This window comes from Pongo abelii, chromosome 5 (genome assembly GCF_028885655.2).
Source record: "Pongo abelii isolate AG06213 chromosome 5, NHGRI_mPonAbe1-v2.0_pri, whole genome shotgun sequence".
Lineage (NCBI taxonomy): Eukaryota > Metazoa > Chordata > Mammalia > Primates > Hominidae > Pongo > Pongo abelii.
In genome coordinates this window covers 83,110,229-83,130,000 of record NC_071990.2, presented here as the reverse complement: position 1 = coordinate 83,130,000, position 19,772 = coordinate 83,110,229, and positions in this window count along the sequence as shown.

Sequence of the window (19,772 nt, the reverse complement as noted above, 5' to 3'; positions counted from 1 at the left end):
GGGATTTTTAGACAAAAAACCTGAGTCATAAAAGTAGTGAGCCCAGGGCAAAATAAATAAGTTTTGGCCCCATAAGTAGTGTATCAACGTCTCCTTTCTATTCCTTTTTGGGTGCTTTTCATGCAAAAAAGTGTTACTGGCAAATAGCAAGAGCCTACTGAAGTAAAATGTTTGTCTTCTTTTGGCTTCAAAGACACCTTCAAAGGTAGAGGTGGGAGAGAGCAGAAAATGAGAACATTACAACAAGGGTACAGCTGCAGTTGAAATACTAATGTCATTTTCAGGATTACCATTATTGTCACCTTTATTTGGATTGCCCTAAATGTGGCTAGAGCACAGGTGCAGAAATGACTTAGGACCTGAAGTCAGGAGTCTGGGTTTGAGATCAGACTCCCTCACTTTCGAACTCTGTGACATGGGATTATTTTACTCAAGTCTTTATCTCTATAACAGAGTTTTATTTCTCAGATGAAATTAAAGTATGAAAGTATTTTGTAAAGCACTGACTGTCCCTTCCCCTCCTGCACTTTATTTTATTACATAGTGGCCTGTTTCAGTTCACTATGCCTTTTCCAAGCAGTTTTCCCAGGTGTCCTGTCTTGCTGTCATTCTCCAGGCCCTCAGACTCCTGCCTTTGGGTCCCCTTGGGTCTGGCATCCAGTCAGTGCACGTTCCTCTGATTCAGAGCTCATTTGCCATTTTATTACTAGCTTTGCACATGCACCTGATTTAGGTGTCTACCTTGCTCTCCATAGACTTCTCTTCCAGGCTCATGCCTGGCCCTGTGGGATCATTCTTTCTCTTCCAATCATGCTAATCCCACAAGTGAAGGGACATATGAACAGTACCAGGTGGGGAGTTCAAGAAGAGCAAGTTTATAAGGAGAGGAGAATGAAAAATATTCGAACATGGTTAGGATATGTTGAGTGAGAAATGCCTGTGGGACACCCAGGTAGAAATATTTAGGAGGCTGCTGGAGCTAGAAATACAGGTTAAGAAATCCTAACTCTGTTTGTGAGAGCTGAAGCCCAGAGTATGGCTGAGATTGCCCAGGGAGAGTGTGTCAAATGAGAAGAGGAAGAAGAGCATAAGGGAGATGCCAAGTAAAGTAGGACCAAAATGTGTTCACTGGATTGATTTTGCAAGGTCATGAGCAATCTTTGCAAGAGCAATTTCCAAGAAGTACAGTAGATGCAGGCAGATTGCAGTGGGAATCAATACATTAGGGAAAGGAGGTGTCTTTATAATCAGTTACCTGCAGGTACCTGTGGGTTTTATGTGCCAGCCAGTTATAGCATCAGGGGTGGGAAAACTGGACATGCTCTTCACTGAAAATGAAAAGATGATGGTGTCAGGACTCAGGATATTTGGAGACATTTGCCTTGAGAGTTGAAGGAAATTTATAATACCTGCATTATTTGTTTAAACTCTAAGGGATAGCAAACCTATTTCAGATACAGTGATTTTTTTCTACCTATCTGTCAGATTCAAATAATTTGAATGAAGAAAAGCTTTATGGGACTATTTACTTTGAATTTATCATTTATCAGGAAATGGGAAAATCCTAACTTTGTCATGGTTTTTATAAAAGAGTGGTGGTGTATGTATGTGTAAGGGATGGCATAGGTAGGCAGTGAAGACACAGAGAGGGTAAGTATAGATACTGGCTAGCTCTTTTGTGTCCAGTGAGAATGCTGATAATATGGCATTTCCAAAACAACGGAAATGTATCGTATTCCCAAAAGAGATGGGGATACAGAGCCGAATCTGCAATATTACCTGAAAATATCTCCAACTGAGTTAGAGAGTTGGGTCACTATGTCTCTGTCTCTGGGTAATCCATTGATGAAAAGGAGGGCCCAATGCTGCATTACCATTAGGAACGGGTTGGAGGGGAGATTATGGCAAGAGAATGTGTTGGAAATAAGTTCATGCAGTCAGTAGGTATCTCTTTTCCTGTATCTTGATGCAGTTACCCTTAGTCATCTCTCTTGGAAATCATCAAAATAATGACACTGATTTATAATATTTAACAGTTCAGGAGCTCCACATCCCATAGTTGGCATTTCTTGCTAACTGAAAAGGGAGAACTTGGGGGTTGAAGGTAGAACCTGGGTTTCCTATAACAAAACGCATTTCTAAAGGCATAATAAGAGGTTCATTCTTTTCAAGACTCTGGGTATTAAATATTCCAATGTTCTATTTAGGGGTTCAGTGAGAATAATTACTGAAATCTCTCCTGTGAGGAAAGTATAGTAAAGAAGTTTCCAGTTTTTGCAGTGTTGCCAAATAAGGTTTGCTAAACAATGTATGTGTATTTATAAGGGACCAATATAAATTCTTAATTAAGTTGTATAATGGAGTCATCATTAATCTTTATCCTAGCTCAAAGGATTTGAAGTTGCTTCACCTAAACGTTTTTTGTTGTTGTTCTGTGGGTGTTCTGAAATGTTAAGAGGAGAGCTACCCACTCAGAGAAGGTCTCATAAAGTCTAGGGGCACAGATAAGCAACAGTCCTGGTACCTGGCCTCTGCAGAGTTGCTTGCTGATGACATATCAATGAAAGGGGCAACAAACAAGATCCCTGGGTGTAGATTGCCCATGCATGTAAGAAGCATGGCCCATGCTGGCAAGGCTGTAGACAGCCAGGTCAGGGCTTGCAAGGCCAATGATGGCCACGCTTGCAGGAATGAAGGATGATGCTCAGCTCCCTTCCCATTTGTGAACATTTGAACACTGCCCCTCATGGTGTCCTTGGTGGCTTTCATGCCATATGTGAGGTGCAGGAGTCCTGGCAAGGTCACCCATGACGCCTTCTACCTACACATTTTCACAGTCCCTTCTTCTACAGGGTGTTGCAGCTCTCTACTTCTTCCCCATGCTCCACCTCAGCCTGAGGGAATATTTTCTAGCCTGGGACAAACCCTCCTCTTTTCTGCCTGCATTTTGAACGGAGATACAAATTTCTGTTCTTTTAAGTCTCCTGTGAAAAAAAGAAATCTTTCTTACCATCAAACCCAGAGCTTTAATTAATCAGAAGCCAGTTCTCCTTTTCACAGAGGGCAAAGACAGTTTAAACTTTAAGCCCTTGCAGAACAGTCAAGATAGAGGGGAAAAACAAAATTGCTAATTGCCGTATTAAAGCAGCTTGTTAATATCCTGCCTACATAGCAAAAATCTATGTTGCGTGTTTTGTCAGAGTTTAAGCCTGTGGAAGACCCAAACCAACATATTACTTAGGAAAAAATAGACATATCACTGGAAAATGTACATAAACTGATTGGTTTTAGGCAGGCAAACATGCAGGTTATGAATTCGGCATTTGCAGGTTATAAATTCAGCATTTCCCTTCATAATTCACAGGCAGGCATCGTAATGGTTTTCTTTCTTTTCTTTTTTTTTCTGTAGATTTGAGTTAAAGGCCTCTATTTGACTCACCCCTGTTGTCATTTTACATCAAAATGTTAAAATGCCAGATTTGGGGTAACTAAGCCATGGTAGACCTGTTTCATTCACTAAGGAGTCTAAAGGTTTTTGCAGAAGGATCAAATACTATTTAGACTAAACTATAAAAAGTAAGTGCTTGATGGAAGAGACCTCATCCTGGTGTCCCACCTGCTTTAATATTGATTCAATAGCAACCTTCATCTTTAATATTTAAAAAGTCAACATTTGATTTTGATAGTAGAGTGGCCTGGAGCCTGGTGTGCCTTCTCTCTGGGGTGTGCTCTGCTTGCAACTGACATGCTTTCCTCTCATAGGTCAATCCATATGTTTTGTTTTTGGCAGGCAACAAAGAGGAAAGAAATAACACATTTCACTTTCACTGTGTCAAGAATTCTTATCAAGAGTGTTTTCACATTGTTGAGCAAAATAAAAGGAATACCACTTTTTAAAACTCACAGAACTGGATTTCCATCTGAACACTCTGGCTGTTTGACATTTCTTTTCTCCTCTCTGCCCCTTCCACTTCCCACCAAAACACTTTTTCCAGGTATATCCATGCTTCACTTAAATCTTAATTTATCAGTCAGGCTTTCTTTCATTACCCTAGGGCCAAATGAGGAGATAATTTAGGAGGCTACTGAAAAAGCACTGAGGAGATGGATCAGGATAACCTGACCAGGGTGACAGCAGTAGAGATAGGGAAGTGGAAAGAATCAAGTTACATAAACATTTGCTTGAATGAATGAATATGTTTCCATTTGTTTAGTATTTACTATGTGTTAGACATGGTACCAGGTGCTTTATATGTATAACCTCAATTACCCTTAAAATAATCTTAAGGAATAGCTATGGTACCTCCATTGTAAAAAGGAGGAGACTGACCCTTGTGGAGGTTCCATAACATGACACGAGTAATACTTAATTGTTGGGGCAGGAATTTGGATTCAGGTCTGTTTGACCCAAGCAAGATAAAAAGAGAGAGTGCAAAAGATAAATATCTATATCTATATCTATAGATATAGGTCTGTCTATATCTGTGATGGTTAATTCTGTGACAACTTGAAGTTGTTGTGGATAAAATTAACATTTAAATTGGTGAACTTTGGGTAAAGCAGATTGTCTTCCATAATGTGGGTGGGCCTCATCCAATCAGCTGAAGGCTTTTAGTAGAACAAAAAGATCAGCTTCCTTGAACAAGAGGGAATTCTGCAGAAGACTGCTTTGGACTTTATCTGCTACATACTTTCTCCTGGGTCTCCAGCCTTGGATTTGGATTTGCTAGCCTCTATAACTGCATGAACCAATTCCTTACAACAAATCAATCGATCAATCTCTCTCTCTCTCTCCACACACACACACACACACACACTCACTCACTCTCACACATTCTATTGGTTCTGTTTTTCTGGAACCCTTGTTAATAAAATATATTTATCTAGAAGAGAGAGAAGTGAGCAATTGAGAGAACTATGACAAAGGGATGATTGTGACATTGAGATTATGGATCACCAACCATGGGACAACTCATGTAATAAAGTAGGAAAGAAAATAAACAATTAAAATGTTTATCTTAGTTTGACTATGTTCTTTTCTGAATAGAGGTGATTTTTAGTTTTTAGCATAGCCCTCCTATATGGTAAACTAGTTAGACACCTTAAACACACACACACACACACACACACACACACACACACATAAATATATAATATTACATATATTATATACATCTGGGTGATGTGTGTATGTGTGTGTGTGTATATATAGAGATATATATACATGTGTGTATGTATATATGGCAAATGCCACACACATGTAATAATCTTAGTCAAGAATATCCATTTGAATCTATAAGGGAGATATATACTTCGAAGCTTTGCTGCCCTCCATTGCTTCTAGGGTGACTTGGAATGAGCTTGGCAGTTCAACCCAGGAGGACTAGTGATAGGTATTTCTCTACTCCAGACAGAGCCATGGCAGAGGGAACATTTTCTTATTTTGCAACAAGCAATATCTTTGTTGCAGTGACAGAGACAGCAAGATGCCTCCCACTAAGAACCTGGGGGATGAGCCCATGAAGGCCCAGTCAGTTAGGCAAAACAAGAACAGAGTGAACAACAAAAATGCATTTCAGGTCTTCTAGCTCAAGTGGCTCCAGCTTTAAGATGAGACGAAAGGGACTCAATAAAAGGATATTAAAAGACTGAAAATGTCATGGTGACATTATCTTTTGGAAATACCAGACCATCAGTTAAAGTGCTGCTTCCTAATAGTACAGTTTCCAAGATTTGTAGCTGGAATTTGTGGGTTATCTATTGCAGTTCTCAGAAGATGCTTTGCTGAGAATTTTGTGGGGAGAAACTCCTCCCCCCGACCCCGATTCAGCAGGAATTATAGCTAATTGTGCATTCTATGTACATCCTAGCACAATCTGTGGTGCTTGTAGATGGGAGTAAATCAGGGGCATGTGACAACTAATTGCATTTAGTTACAGAAAGAAGTTTTAGAGTAAAAACACATGTGCCTAAAGCATCATGTTTCCTATGAAGAGTATCATTAATTTTTATAGAACTACAGAGCATACTTGAAATAGCAAAGATTTTTCTTTCTTTTTTAGAGATTTATAAGAACTTCATCCATAGTGTAAATTCTCTAGCTGCATCCAGAGTATGAGAAAATACAGGTATATTTTTGCTAAATGGTATAGGTGTCTTCCAGCAAATTCAGCTTTAAAGCTAATCTCATTTCTCTTTGATGTCCTTTAAAAGTTAGAGATGATTTACCAAAAGGGCAAAATCTTCTAGCAATCTAAGCTGCAAACTTTTAGTAAAACAGTGGATAGCCCAGTGGCATAATGGAATTTGGGATGCATTCACTATTTTGTCGATAGATTATTAACTCCAATTCTGGGACTCGGTTTTTTTCTTGAGTATTTTAAACTTTTTATCCAACATACTTTCTTCCTTCTATTTAATTCACTTTTTCCAATACATACAATATTTTCCCTAATTACCATTGTCAACCTTATTGTTATCATTTTCATGTTATTATTTATTTGACAAAGAGTTGTTGCTAGACAAATACTGGTAGGATACTGCTGGACACTAAAGGAAGGTAGACAAAGAATCAGTACTACCCACCAGGCGCTCTCAGTCTCCAATAGTAATATTTAACTTCTAATTCATACTGAAATCTGTATAGCACTTCACAGGTTAAAAAACATATTCATATAAATGATCTCTTTTAAACTTTCAACAACCTGTTGCACAGTAGGTACGTTAAGTATTTTTATGTCTCTGAAACTCAAGAGAAGTAAAATGACTTGCCCAGTCTTTGCCCATGTCCTTAAGCAGGCATACTGACTCAAATCTTGCACTCTTTTTACTACCCTATGTCAAGCTTAGAAAACATTTAAAAAAAAAACAGTACTTCATATTTCTCTTCTGGTCTAGTCTATGTCTGATACAGCAATCATTCATACCATCTACAACCAGTAGTTGCTACTAGACCTAAAATATAAAGGTTCTCAACCACGTCATGACTTCTGCTACATTGTAGCCAGTTAAACTGGACGCAAGAAAAGTATGATGACAATAAAATGAAACAGACTCTAGGTTTTTTCTACAACTCATTGTTTCAACATTCTCTCCATAGTGAAAAAAGAGATGGAGTTGCAGCAAAAGAAAGAATTTTATATAAACCTACCAAGAATATGAATGATAATGCCTTCTCTTAATTTACTGTAGCAAAATGAGTGTTGGGACCATCATATTAAATGCTAATTTTACCCTTATATCTCTCAGATTTTAGAATGCAAATAATATAAAATGAATTCATTTCCTACTTGCTCAATGTGGAGAAAATTAAGGTTGTCTCAACAATATCCACTCTACCTGTCCCCAATTTTGTGGTCAAGATGAGTTTAGATGGGATTGATCTGTCCACCCACCCCTGCAAACATGGGCTTTGATAACCTTAATCAATCATGGAATGACATGCCCTGGCTAGTGTGACTGATTAAGGATCATTCAGTTAAACCAAAGGTCAGGACTCTTGTCTAATTGCTTGTGGCAAAAAGACTCTTACTTTTCCAGTTTCTCTGCCCCTTTCTCTGCAACCCACAGCTGACATGAATGAGAAAGTATAAAAGACATTGGTGTTGGAAGCTGTAATAAAACCATGCAGGTAGCCAGTCACAGAATGATGCCAGTCGAGCAGGGCAGATCTGTAAAAACTTGCCAAAAAATAGGGCCCGGAGTCCTTCTGGACTGCCTGAAGTTCACCCACCCTCTGGACTTTTCCGTTTCTATGTAAATAAATTGCTCAATTATTTAAGCCCCTATTATCGGATTTTGTTATTTGTGACAAATAGTATCCTCACTGAAACAATCCATTCAGAATATGTATTAATAGTTAGGAATGGAAAATGTTGGGGCTGAATATCATTGATAAATTTTAATTAGGAAAAGTCAAAATATTTCTGTACATTCATTTTTGAAGAATCAAATACAAAGGATATAGAAATTATTCATGGACCTTCGAGAATAAAAATTACAAGAGGATTTTAACTAGGTCCAGCTTCCTGAAAAACTAAAAAGATCATCTCTAAGATAATGAGAGTCTACCCAGCAGGAGGCTTTATTGCTCAGCATTAGCACTTCAATCCCACTGAAAAATGAATGCTTAGGTCCATCTCAGTAGCCTAATCACTGTACAAATTGGTGTACTTATGAAGTGATAGATTTTCTGCCACCTTTGGGATAATATTCTGCAATAGCTATTCACAAACTCATGCCCTTGCACACAATGTTTAGCTTTCTTACGAAGAGAGCCACTCATTAGATTAAGAATTACTGTTTTCCTGAAAACTATCATTATATAAAAATTTTGATCATGGATAGGCAGGCCCTCGATTAAAAATTCAATAAATGGGCCGGGCACAGTGGCTCACGACTGTAATCCCAGCACCTTGGGAGGCCAAGATGGGCAGATCACCTGAGGTCAGGAGTTTGAGACCAGCCTGGCCAACATCGTGAAACCCCATCTCTACTAAAAATACAAAAATTAGCCGGGAGTGGTGGTGTGTGCCTGTAGTCCCAGCTACTCAGGAGGCTGAGGCAGGAGAATCACTTGAACTCGGGAGGCAGAGGGTGCAGTGAGCTGAGATTGTGCCACTGCACTCCAGCCTGAGCGACAGAGTGAGACTTCATCTCAAAAAAAAAAAAAAAAATCAAGAAATGTACAAATCACCCAAGTGATATTCAAGCTCACTCTATTGGTAAAGCAGAAATGATTCTAATAAATTAAGAAAATCTAAGTTAAATCCAAAACCATCTTTTAGCTTATAAAAGGAGTGAAAACAATGACTCTATCAGTGAATACATTGCAAATTGTGTTTTGATGGCCTGCCAGGTCATACGATTAATTGGGAGGGTCACTAGGCCATTGTCTATTCAAAATATCCTACAGGCTTTGAATGATGCAACTATAAGAAAAACAAAATTCATATCACACCTTGCACCCCCCAACTTTATCAACTCAGAAATGGACTTGCTGTATGTACCACTGCTGCCTCTATACCTTGAAGCAGAGAGATATAATAGAGACATCCTCTGAAGAAAAGCCGTTCATCTTCTACTCTTTGTTCATTATAGTTTCTCTATATGAAAAAAAAATACATCTTAAACTGCATATGTAAGCAAGAATTTCTGAATGTAAATAATTCCCATAGTATGCATAAACCAACTGATATTTTACTGTGGTCTAAACTAATGCATCAAATTTTTGTACTTGAATCATATACATTTAAATATATATAAATAACTTAAAGGTAATATTTCAAATACAATTAAGTTTTATCTATTTATAAGAACTTATTTCTGTTTAGTAAGATTTCTTTTTTTTTTTTTTTCAGACAGACTCTTGCTGTTGCCCAAGCTGGAGTGCTGAGGCTTCTGCCTCAGCCTCCTGAGTAGCTGGGATTATAGGTGTGCACCACCATGCCTGGCTAATTTTTGTATTTTTAGTAAAGACAGGGTTTCGCCATGTTGGCCAGGCTGGTCTCAAGCTCCTGACCTCAAGTAATCCACCTGCCTCAGCCTCCCAAAGTGCTGGGACCACAGGTGTGAGCCACCGCACCTGGCTTGTTTAGTGAAATTTCTTATTGTTGTCATTATTATATAGATTTGAAATTGACCTTTAATAAGTCTTAAGGTCTTTGGGCCTCAGCTTTTTCATCTGTTAAAATGAAATGTTTAGATTGATGATCACTAAGATTATTTTCAGTCAAAAAGAGCAAAGGTAATAACAATAGTATCAACAACGAAGCCCCAATCTCAATGATTCTACCAAACACAGTGGTAGAATGTATAAAGATTGGGCTTCAGTCTTACTGTAACCACATTCAGTAGCTCCGTGATTATTAATAAGTTGAAATAGATTGAACAGCCAAAATTTTAATTCTTCTAGGTATTTTAGGAGTTAATTCAGGACCAGCAAAATCTTCCCTCCTCCTTCAGAGACAAGAACCACAAAGGGATCCCATTTCTCCTAACTATTCCTTTAGTTGATGATGGCAGGTCTATCCAAATAGTGGGGTTAGGGGGTTAAGGAAGAAAGCATTCCAAAAAGAGAAATGGAAACTCATTTGTTGGGTTAGAAGTGGTCTATTTATAGCCTCAGGCATTGCCACCAAATTGAAACCATCCAGAGACTGTGGTGGGCTTTTTGTTGTTGCTGTTGTTTGTTTTTTGACTAAGGAATTATTTACATTTCAGAGCAATTAAGTGGAAACTTGACTTTGAAGCAGTAACAAAAGCAAAACTGATACCGATTTCTGAATGAATTGTTGCATTTCCTTTAGTTACAAAGCCTCAGTGCTCAGTCACAGAGGGGAGGAGGAAAGAGGGGTTGATTGCTTTAACTGAATTTGCCTTCCATACAGGGTCATTTTGATACTCAATTTTTATGTTCCTCCAAGTTTGTGTACATTGGTTGTTTGATGATTATTCTACTATCTTCCTAAATAGTACCATAAGAAATTTCATCTTGCAGAAGAAACTTCAAGCATAGAGTAAACTTTACATCAAAAAAATCTAATATAGCCAGTTTTATAAAAGTAGAATGGTATTATTTGTTCATTCGACAAGTATTTATTGAGTACAACTCTGTGCCAAGCATAGTGATAGGCATGGGAGACACAAATGAACAATATAGACTAGGTCCCAATTCACATGGAATTTACAATCTAATAGGAAAGACAGAGAATTAAGCAAGCAATTCCATGACAGTGTGACTGAGACGTGTTATAATGGGCAATGACGAGTGCTGCAGGAGCACAAATACGGCATCTCTATCCAAATCTTAAATCAGGAAGGCTTCCTGGAAAAAGTGGTATCTAAGCTACAGAGTCTGATTATTTGAAATTTGAGTTAAAAGCAATTTGTTTGTAATAACAAACAACTCACAAACTTAATAAAGATAATGAGTTCCTACTATGTGCCAGGAACTGTTTTATATACTTCATAGGCTTTGTTTCATTTAATCCTCATGAAACATCTTCAAGATAAATATTATTATTCCTATTACAAGAAGGAGGTTTAGAGAGATTAGATAACTTTTCCAATAGTACATGGCTAATAAGTAGTAAAACCAGGATTATAATACTAGTCTGTTTGACTTTAAAATTCATGGTAGTTCCAACATGTCTAGCTAAAAGAAAACTCTAATCTAAAATATGGGCAAAAAATTTAAAATAGACAAACTCTTTAACATAGTATGATGGTTATCACTGGAAAACATTACACTGACTTATTTTTAAAGATGGTGGGCTGACCACAAATACTTGTATCCTCTCTTTCCAGAGACTATGTTTAAATATTAATTAAGAGGTTGGACATGGTGGTTCTTGCCTGTAACCCTGGGACTTCGGGAGGCCAATGCGGGAGAATCATTTGAGGACAGGAGTTTGAGGCCAGCCTGTGCAACATGGCAAGACCCATCTCTACAAAAAAATTAAAAAATTAGCCAGGTGTGGTGGTGCATGCCTGTAGTCTCAGCTACTCAGAAGGCTAAGACAGGATTCCTTTAAGCTCAGGAGTTTAAAGCTGCAGTGAGCTATGATCACACCACTGCACTCCAGCCTGAGCAGCAGAGACTCTGCCTCAAACAAACAAACAAACAAAAGCAGTAGGGTGTGGGGTGGAATATTAGTAAAGAAAAAAGTCTCTAGAAACCTACAATAATAGAAAGAACTTCTATTCTTTTTGTTTCTGGAGAACAAAAGGAGAAAGAATAATGATAGCTGATGAAGTAGGAGAAAGTTGAAACCTTATTAAATGTAGAAAAGAATGACTAAGAAGGAGCACATTTGCCTCCTAGAACTTGGGAGAGGTTCAAGAGCGGAGCAGGAATGAGAGTGGAAATATGGAAGTGAAGCCTAAAACTGGATATAATGAGTTGATTGTGTATTTGGAACAACCGGACAAACCCTTCTGATATAGAGAGCACCTGTAATCAGGAATTGCACTCCCAAGCAGAAGACTGAATGTATTTTCCTTGGAGCAGCTGAGTGGCTCTGGAGACAAGACATTCTAGCAGCCCCTAAGGCAAGAGCTGGCTCTCTGTCTGATCCACCTAAAGCAAAAGCTGACTGTCAACAAGCTACATAGGTTTTGGTGATCACTTGTAATTATGAGGAATCAACCCAAACTCAGACATTTGAGAAAAGCTTCTAACATAAACCAACAGTGGGGAAAACAAACAAATAAAAGAAAAATCCAAAAAAAAAAGACTAAAAAGGCCCAGGAAAAAATAGAGACAGTTCACAGAACAGAAAAGAAATTTCAAAAGAGAAAACACACCCATTAGTATCCTTTGAGATATAAAAGTAGTTATTGCCTCCATATAACAAAATCATCTAACATAATAAGAAAGTTAATGAATGATGTCTAAAACTGATAAATAAAAGAATGGCCAGATAGCATTTTATTTGGGGATTTGGGAATAACTGCCAAAAGCAGCAAATTAAAAAGCTCTAGGTAGTTGTCTCTAGGAAACTGGGCTGGAGAGTCAGAGGGCGCGGAACCTGAGATTATTATTTTGTCATTATAAGGATTTTGATGCTATTTGGATTTTTTAGTTATATTCAGGTTACTAAAAGTTTATACAAGGAAAAATATTATGTACCAAATCATTTGTCAAGAAATCATCATAAGTTTCTGTTTAAATTTATTAAATGTCCCTGGTCCTACCATTCAGAACAAGAATCAATGACAATAACACATCATCAATAAACAATTTCAGTTCCTTGTACACCAACCCATTGTTATGGGATCATGTAGCTCTTTTATTTACTTTTTGATTCAGATATATACTTTTGTAGCTACCACTCTCTCAGGCCCTATATCTACCTCTTTGCCTCAGCTACTAAGAAACTAGAGAATAGTCCCAGGTGGACTTGATCAGGTGTTATCCAAAGATGCCCACAACTGTGCATTAACTGTTATAGTTTATTGGTAGCAAAATATCATACATTAAGAAGGCCCTTTAGGATTTACTCTACCTCTTCTTTCTATTGGCACTGCAAATCCCCCAAAAGCTGCCCCAGAAATGTCTTGGCACTAACTTTGTTGGATACCATCAAATTGACCTTAAAATATGTAATTTAAATAGACGATTCCAATTTTTCTAAAAATTAGTAAATTATAAAAAGATGAATGCCCTAGAACAGTGCTGTCAAATAGAAATTTCTGTGATGATGGAAACATTTCCATACCTATGGCAACCAATAGCTACATGTGGATATTGAACACTTGAAATATAGTGTGACTGAGGAATTGAATTTTAAATTTTATTCTAATTTGATTAATTTAAAAGCCTTAGGAAGTCATTGTTCATATGCATGCTTGTACAGTAAATACTATTGTAAAAAGATAGTTGGTCCTAAGGGAAAGCGATTTAGATTTGCCAACAGGCTTTATTTTAGAAAATTATTGTTATTTATCTTTGTATCAATAGGAGTTCATTGACGGCCACAAGGTAATTCATGATGGGTACCTTGAGTTATTTCCTAAAGACAAGTGAACAATAGTGACAGTAAGAAGTGAAATGGACTTGATGTGATAATTACACAGTTCAAGGTAAGAAGTTGTTGACATATAAAAAGTTTGATTTATTGTGGGGAGTTCGGGAGGCTGAAAATTGCCTATTATGTCACCCACCCAGAGCCTGGAAGCTAAGTAGTGAGTTAACTACTTGGGCCTAAAATTCCCATTTTACAGATTGCATTCCTATTGTTCTCTTCAATAATAATCTTATGTATGGAGAAAATTGTGCTCTAGACAGTAAAATATTGTGTCTGTTGTTGTGGGTGACAAGAACAAGAAAAGGATTCTGTCTGGACCCTGAGCTGGTATGGCAGGTATCATGAAGGAAAGGGACTCCAGATTTCTAATTTTTGATTAGCTTATCTGAAGGGTTTGAGAAAGTTCAATAGGTACTCCTGGTGAAGGACTGGAGAAAGCTACAGGTGATTACATACCATAGATCTACATCCATATTCATTTAGCCTCATGTGTTTAGAAGACACCTCCAGGCCAGATGTGATGGCTTGTACCTGTAATCCCAGCTACTCAGGAGGCTGAGGCAGGAAGATCCCTCAAGCCCAGGAGTTCAAGGCTGCAGTGAGCTATGCTCATGCCACTGCACTCCAGCCCGGGTGACAGAGCAAGACCCAGTCTCCTAAATAAATTAAATTAAACTAAAACAAGTCATCTCTATTTTCTTCTGAGTATAACATTTACAGTAATATAAAAACACAGTTTGACTACAATGAGATATCACTTACTACCCATTAGGATGGCTACTATCAAAATACCCCGAAAATAACAAGTGTTGCCAAGGATGTGGAAAAATTAGAACACTAGTGTACTATTGGTAGGAATGTAAAATGGTATGGCCTCTGTGGAAAATATATGGTGGTTCCTCAAAAAATTAAAAATAGAATTACCATATGATCCAGCAATTCCACTTCTGGATATATAACCCAAAGAATTCAAAACAGGTTCTTGAAGATATATTTGTACTTCCATGTTCATAGCAGCATTATTCATAAAAGTTAAAATGTGGAAGCAACCCAGGTGTCCACTGGCAGATACATGGATAAGCAAAATGTGATATATACATAAATAGAATACTATTCAGTATTAAAAAGAAAGAAACTTGGCCGGGCGAGGTGGCTCATGACTGTAATCCCAGCACTTTGGGAGGCAAAGCAGGTGGATTACTTGAAGTCAGGAGTTTGAAACCAGCCTGGCCAACATAGTGAATCCTGTCTCTACTAAAAATACAAAAAATTAGCTGGGCGTTGTGGCATGCACTTGTAATTCCAGCTATTTGGGAGGCTGAGGCAGGAGAATCACTTGAACCCATCAGAGTGGAGCTTGCAGTGAACCGAGATCCTGCCACTGTACTCCCACCCGGGTGACAGAGTGAGACTCCTTCTTAAAAAAAAAAAGAAAAAAGACATATTTATTCTACTATGTATCATATCGCCCATCTCATCATCATTACTATTATTTTCATATTATGAATCATAAAACATTTCATATAGTATGAGAACAGGGCTTTTTTAGGTCTCTTGATGACTGTTGTATCCTCAGTGCCTAGAACAATGTCTGGCATATGGTAGGCATCCCATAAATATATGTTGAATAAATGAGCAAACCAAAGATAGTGTCTCCTTTTAAAGCAGTGCTAGTTTCTGATATCTTCTTGTTACTCTGATGTTTCTGTTTTGGCAGGGAGTAAGCAAACAAGGAGACAAACATGAGCTTGGCTAGACAACTGAAAACTCATTACTTTGTGACTCAATTCAGCCTATCCTATTTTGTAGGCATCTGAGTCTGGTTGTAGTTTGCTCCAAAATGTGTGTGCTTGTTGTGTGCCGAGGGATTTTTTTAATCTACCGGCATAAAACCTCAAATGACATCTCTTCTTTACATTTTAGGACTAGGAGCCAAACCAAGTTAAAGATGGGAAGAAATTAATAACTTTAACATCTGAAGGCAAAAGAGTTCATATCTGAGAGACATAAAGAAGTTCTGAGGTCACTTTTTCTCCTTTACTTTCCCTTTTCATTGCTGGAGGTGCTCTGCTTGGTTAACAAGTGGAATTTATCAAGGTGGATTTGACATTGTACATGATTTCCACTGTGTATAACTCAGCAATGGAGGGAGGTGATGGGTAGTTTTTCTATTTAGCTTAGGAGAATGTCCCATTTGTCATCTGCAATACTTTAGTGGCTTTCCTCTGGAAGTGTATTCTGCAGATGGGGCAATGAGATTCATGGCAGGCTTTAGGAGAGTGTTGCCAGCAAGAATTACCCAAACTATATCCTCCGGGGACTGAACATAAGCTCATGTCTGCAAGATATAAAATCCTGGAGTGATTGGGCCCACCGAAGAGTGAACCACATGAGGAGAGCTGAGTGAAATAACAGTTGGTGTGAAAATACTTCCATTCTGCTGAGGTTAAGTCTGAACTGATAGGTTCTCTCAGAATGTGAACAAGAGCTGTTTCGGTTTTGCAGCAGACCTTAAAAAAGTAAATGGACAAGAAATAAAAGGAAATCTTAAAAAGCCAGTTCCCGAGCACAGTAACTATGCACTTCTGAGAACTAAAACTCAACCCAATTATTGGTCTATTGGCTATACAAAGACAAAACCTTCAAGATTTGACTAATTTGGATGCCTTCATAAGGTTAACAGTTCCTGAGATCATTGTAGAAAGAACCAGCAGAGATTTTGCTTGCCATTAAAATAGGCTTGAGCGGGGACTTTCAAAAAGATTAGAAGCAAGTTAAAATCTGTCGCCCTTTTTCTGTTATTCGTGGCTGATATTTGGTAGATAAATTTATTCCAGCCAACAACAGGCCCAATCTTATTAAAACAGGTCCAATCCTTGTGGCACTTTTTTTCCCCTATGGCATAGCCCAATAGTTTGCATTTTAAAATTGCATTAGTTTTTGTTAAAAATTATAACTATGAAATAAAACACATGTAGCAAAGTGTTGCATTTTACATATTTCAGAAAGTTCCTTCATGCCCCTCCCAGTCATAATCACTATTCTGATTTTCTTTGTGAAATATTAGTTTTGCTTGTTCTTGAATTTGCATTTTTAATAAACACTCCAAGGAATTCTTATGTACATTGAAATCTGGGAAACACTGACCTGAAGCTTTGAATATAAAGCAAAACAGAAATCTTTGATTGGGCCCTTTAAATAAAACAAAGCACAAAATCCACGTGTTTGGATTGATCTATAGTGGGGTGATCACAAATCAATATTTTCAATTTCATCATGAAGGCCCTGCAAGAAAATAAAATACAGCTTTGTGCCTCAACTAATATTGATGCCAAATATCAGAGAGGGTCACCTGAAGCCAGATGCCTACAAATTTCTATTATCATAAATAGACCATGATGCTTCCTGGACTCAGAGTAAACCTTCTTTTACATAAGCAGGAAATTCACATTCAAGTCATATATTTTCTCTGTCAGCTGTGGTATATTTTCCTTATTCATTCTAGATCTGTCATTTTCAGTCTTATAGGTAAACTTTTTGGTTTACTGTACTGTAATTTTAATATGGAATGCAATTTTACCAGGTTGTAGGAGGTAGTACGCCTTTCAATTAATCCAAATAAAGCTGTACATATTAAAATTGGAACTCTCCATATCCGTTTTATGGTTCATACAATTTTACTTTTGTTTAATAAAGAAAATAATATTTTGCTGTACTTTGGCCATCTTTCCCTATCCTTTGAGCGGTATCTTATAATACCACATGATTCTTCCAGGACATTGTCAGGAGTCCTTTTCGAATTTCTGGACTAGCTTTTGATTACCTGTTTGCCTGACAATCTATTTACTTCTTCTCAACTCACAGTGACTACTCAATGCATTTAAGTCTTCCTTGGAACTTTCGAGTGATCTAAATCAACATTTTTCAAATTAGATGGACTTCTGAACAAGGCTACATACATTAAGTTCTTTGCTCTCCCATTGTGAGTTGCAACAGACCCAGCCACTCTCAAGAATGTATAAAGGCTATACGGTAATGGCCGTTGATATTGTTTGTCAATGCTTATAAATGATTATCTAAATATTTTCATTACTTGTAGTCCCCATCACCATATTTTTACAAGGAGGCACAGCCTCCATGGATATAAAGGACAGAGTTAAAAAGAATCATCAAATCATCTCAAAGAAAAGTTCACTCCAACTCTGATTCCAACAGAATCCTTGTAATACATGCAAATGCTTTAAGTCAGGCCATGGAATCTATGCTATTCTAATGACAGATTGAAAATTCTGCACCAACAATTTATATTTCTTTCCTTCTTGCCAATTAAATCCTATAAAGCAAAACTGTGATTTATGAGTGTGGAATTTCTAATGCTAAAACTCATACACGTATATGTATCTTGTACCTGTAGATCTATATAGATATTTCTATTCACTTTTAAAAAGACTACTTTACATTATGGTGCAGCAAGTGAACTCGTTTTGCTATTAGTTACACCAGCACAAGGCTAAGATGAGAAAAATTAGTATCAATAACTTTCCCAGAAACTAAAACTGACTTTGTTTTCAAATATAAGAATAATATAGGTAAATTATAAAATATAGAAAATATGGAAAAGTAGAAAGAATAAAAAAGTGTATTTATCCACTCATGAACAGCAACTGATGTCATTATGACCCATTTCCTTCTATGTTTTCTCTCCCTGTGCCTTTGGCCTGGTTGTGATCATTTTGCAATCTGCTAATTTCATTTGCTATTTTACCATGATACTCTCCATTTTACCAAGGTGCTTCAAAACATGATTAATTACATATTTTATTGTGTTAATATAACATAGTTGAATATACCATTTGTCTTCCTTTGAGCGTTCAGCCTGTTTCAAACTTTTTATTGCTATAAGTAAAACTATGATGAACATCTTTATTCACAAGGCTTCTATTTCTTCTGATTATTTCCTATGCTGGATATCATGAAAAATTCTTGCAGGTCAAAGAGAATGATCAACTTAAGAGTGTATATTGCCAGTTTTTCCCCTAAAGAGTTACATCAAACAACACATTTGCCAGAAGCACATCCTTTTTGTTTCTATTATTGATTGAACCCATAAAACCCAACCTTAGCAAGCTCCTGTCTAGAATCCTTATACAGGAAATTGGTTACGCTCTCCTCACTGTCCAGGCTCACCTAACAAAGAAACTAGATGGAGGAAAAAAATGGAGGAAAAATAAAGGAGAGAAGTAAAAAGAGGAAGTAAAAGCAGACAGAAGGGAGTGAGGGAGAAAGGCATGCAGGACGGCAGGAAGAATGGACTTTTATAAAGGAACTGAATCTGCAAGTTTTCCCCATGAAGATAGAGTTTACACAAAGTAGTTCTCAACCTTTTCTGCCAGTTCAGGACCAGGGATTTATTTTTCAAAAAAAGGTTTCAAATCCTCTTCTTTCTAAATAGCACTGTTCCCTCCTTAACCCTAAGCTTATAAAAACAAAAACACTTAAAATTAGCCCTTTTTCTCCTTTTGCCAGGGTACATGAGTTTTCATTGCATCATCTCACTTGATTCTCCAGTTATTATGAGGTAGATATGATTACCCCAAGTCTACACATGAATAAACAAACTCAGAGAAGTTAAGTGGGTTCTCCTGTGTTCCATCTGTAAATAGTAGGACCAGGTCTCACATCCAGGTTTTGTAACTTTAATTTTACTCTGCTCCAAAATTTCTATGGCTTCCTGGTTTCTATTCACTTATCTGATTTCTCATGCTGGTATTGCCCTGGCATTCTTGGATTTTTGCCTGGGCTTTGTTTTTCTAGTCTGGGTTTCTTGTCTAGTTCCAACTAGTTCACATTGCTATTGCCTACTTCTCAACCTGCCAATTTGCCAACTTTGTATTATTGAAGAATGTGTTCATTTAAGAAAATTCCTTTCAGTATATTTTAGACAATGAAAAAACTTTATTAGAATTTCAAATATTTCCCCCTAAATGTAACCACTGGCTTCCTGTTCACTTATAGGTCTGACCTATTCCTCCACCAAGAGTCTCTAGTGTACCTCCACCACCATGTTGGGTAAAGAAGAGTGGTTCTTCTTTGATGCCCTGTAAATTCTCCACACTGATCCAGTTGCCATACCATTGTAGAAAAAACTGCTAATTGCTTCCCGGATGTCCTGTTCTTCATGGACACACAGTTAGATTACATTTCCCATATAACTGAGTTCTGGCTGTTGGGATGTGAGTGAAA